Genomic DNA, 3,861 nt, shown 5'->3' with positions numbered 1-3,861 from the left:
TTTTTTTTATTTATTTACTGGTAAACGTCTTTCCGGTAATTTTTTGGAAAGGGGCTATTCACTTGAACCTGGTAAGTTTATTTGACTTATTTTTCATAAATATGGACATAGTGTATTTATACAAAATGCACACTACAATATTCATGTCCATACATGCACATTATATTCTCAAAAAAAGGGCCAGAAAACCAGAATGTTGTTCAACTGAATAACACATTTCTGTTGACTGTCGAACAGGTTGCTTCCTCAGATGTTAATGCACTTGCTGCCTCAGATAGGAATCAGATTTGCCCCGCAAGGGTGGCGCTGCTACAACTGAATCAAAACACCAATCCGCTGTAGTGATTGCAACTTCCTCTTCTAGTTTCATCCTTTCAGCAGATTTATCTCATGTCCTCACCCTTAACTGATCCAACCAAACAAGATTCAGCAGGCGGATTGGAAACAACATGAGCCACCTCCCCCCCAAAAAAAATAAAAAATCAGCTTGAGCTGTGTTATCAAATGTTTTCAGGACATCCTTCATTGTCCAAAGTGATTTGCTTTCCCGCTGTCACACTCATGCTTGAACAACCGGTCTCTTCCTCTTGCAGAAGCCTCCATCTCTCTGCTCTGAAATTATCTCAGGCTTCCCAGACATGTTTCAGGACCACTGAGCAAAGTCTCTTTCACTGCCAGTCCATCCCCTTCCAATCAGCTCAGAGTCTGTGCTTTAGATGGGCAAACAGTGATGTGCAATTTTAATTAAACCGAGATCAGGTGCAGGTGTCTGCGCAAACACACAGGGTTTTTCTTCTTTTTTTCAATAATTTCAGAATGTGTAAAAAGCATTCAGTAGATGTGGATTTTGTTTAAACTGTGCGTTATCAAAGTAAGGATTCAGAACTACCCAAAGGAGTTGTGAAAAGAGAGACAAACAGTGGAAGAAAATTTAGCAAAAGTGGTCTACAACTTTTGGATGATCACCATTTAGAAGTGATTCACGACAGAAAAAAAGGAGAATAAAATATCCCGTATACACTCACCTGCCACTTTATTAGATACACCTGCCCAACTGTTCGTTAACATACATTTCTAATCAGCCAATCACATGGCAGCAACTCAATGCATTTAGGCATGTAGACATGGTCAAGACGGTCTGCTGCAGCTCAAACCGAGCATCAGAATGGGGAAGAAAGATGACATAATTGAACGTGGCATGGTTGTTGGTGCCAGATGGGCTGGTCTGAGTATTTCAGAAACTGCTGATCTACTGGGATTTTCACACACAATCATCTCTAGGGTTTACAGAGAATGGTCTGAAAAAGAAAAAAATATCCAGTGAGCCGCAGTTCTGTCGGAACAAATTCCTTGTTGATGCCAGAGGTCAGAGAATGGCCAGACTGGGTACAGCCTGTAGAAAGGCAACAGAAACTCAAATAGCCACTCGTTACAACTGAGGTATGCAGAAGAGCATCTCTGAATGCACAACATGTCCAACCTTGAGTTGAATGGGCTACAGCAGCAGAAGACCACACCAGGTGCTACTCTTGTCAGCTAAGAACAGGAAACTGAGGCTACAATTCGCACAGGCTCACCAAAATTGGACAATAGAAGATTGGAAAATTTGCCTAGTCTGATGAGTCTCGATTTCTGCTGCGACATTCTGATGGTAGGGTCAGAATTTGGCATCAACACCATAAAAGCATGGATCCATCCTGCCTTGTATCAACGGTTCAGGCTGGTGGGGGTGGTGTAATGGTCTGGGGGATATTTTCTTGCCACACTTTGGGCCCATTAGTACCAGTTGAGCATCTTGTCAATGCCACAGCCATCCTGAGTATTGTTGCTGACCATGTCCATCCCTTTATAACCACAGTGTATTCTGATGGCTACTTCCAGCAGGATAATGTGCCATGTCATAAAGCGCTAATCATCTCAGACTGGTTTCTTGAACATGACAAAGAGTTCACTGTACTCAAATGGCCTCCACAGTGAACAGACTTAAATCCAATAAAGCACCATTGGGATGTGGTGGAACTGGAGATTCGCATCATGGATGTAAAGCCAACAAATCTACAGCAACTGTGTGATGCTATCATGTCAATATGAACCAAAATCTCTGAGGAATATTTCCAGTACCTTGTTGAATGTATGCCATAAAGAATTAAGGCAGTTCTGAAGACAAAAGGGGGTTTAACTCGGTGCTAGTAACCTAATAAACCTAATACCTAATAAAGTGGCCGATGAGTGTATATACATTATTCTAGTTTGCTAAAGCAATATTTAAATAGCTAACTGACTAGTCGTTAATGTTATCAAAAAGCCTGTGTGACCTAACGTGCAGATAGATTAGTCATAATAAGCTGATTATTGTGTATTAAGAATGCAAACAGCATCCATTTTGAATTCATGATGACATTAAAGGGATAGGGCAACACAGTAACTCAGTGATTAACACTGTCACCTCACAGAAAGAAGGTTGCTGGTTACGAAGAGTCCCGGCTGAGTCAGTTGGCATTTATGTGTGGAGTTTGCATCTTCTCCTCGTGTTGGTGTGGGTTTCCTCCAGGTGCTCCGATTTTTGCCTGCAGGCTGTAGTGTATTTATGTGAATGAGTGTGTATGAATGTTTCCCAGTACTGGGTTGCAGCAGGAAGGGCATCCGCTGTGTAAAACATATGTTGGTGGTTCTTTCGGCTGTGGCGACACCTGATGAATAAATGGACTAAGCCAAAGGAAATGAATGATTAAAGGGATAAGTCAGCCAAAAATGTTTTTTTACTCACTAAGAAAACCCAAACTGAAAATAAGTAAATGATGACTGAATTTTCATGTTTAGATGAACTGACTCTTAAAAATCACTATATATATATATATATATATATATATATATATATATATATATATATATATATATATATATATATATATATATATATATATATATATATATATATATATATATATATATATATATATATATATATATATATATATATATATATATATATATATATATAATTTTTTTTTTTTTTTTTTTTTTTTTGTATTGTGATATTTACATAGCAGTTTATTGAAAAGGGAAAGTAGGGCAGAGACTTGATTTTGTTCATTATTGTTGATTAGATTTGATCTGGGAGTTGAATTTGGACACATAGGCTGATGAACGTGAGCTTACAGGCTTTCACCACACTAAATGATTGGATAAGTCTGCCGTTTTCACTAGATTTTGATTAAACTGTACAAAATCTTTTTTTTTTTCTTTACAGCAGCTATATGTTAGAATTTTTATGTACAATATTAATCGCTTTTTATCAACAGCATGTAGCTTAAGAAAGAGTTCACCCAAAAATGTTAATTCTGCCATTGTTTACTCACCCTTACCTTGTTATTTAAGTTTCTTTCTTCATTTAAAAACAAAAGGAGTTATTTAGAAAAATGCTGGTTAGTTTTTTCCACTAAGGGTGCCAGCAACCACTATTTTTCTAAATATCTTCTTTTGTTTTTAACGAAGAATGAAACTGATTGTTTAAAAGCACATGAGAATAAATGAAGATGTAATTTAATTTTTTGGACAATTATCCTATTAAGAAAAAAACTTCCTTCATGATCTACACTCAAAAAAAAGCTTTTTTTCCGCTTGTTCAAAATACTTATTTTAAATGAGTTGAAACAACACAATTCATACGTTTTTTTTTTTTTTTGGAACAACTTAATCGTTTTATGTTGTCCACTTAATTTTTTTAAATTTGTGTTGTAACAACATCAAGGAAAGGTGTGGAACCCAGCATTTTTTACAGTGTATGAAAGCCTTCACTGTAAAAACTGTTGGGTTCTACACAACCGATTTGTGTTGGGACAACATGAAGGAATTCAGTTA

The sequence above is a fragment of the Danio aesculapii genome, chromosome 24 (genome assembly GCF_903798145.1).
Source record: "Danio aesculapii chromosome 24, fDanAes4.1, whole genome shotgun sequence".
Classification (NCBI taxonomy): domain Eukaryota; kingdom Metazoa; phylum Chordata; class Actinopteri; order Cypriniformes; family Danionidae; genus Danio; species Danio aesculapii.
This window is presented reverse-complemented; position numbering follows the sequence as displayed.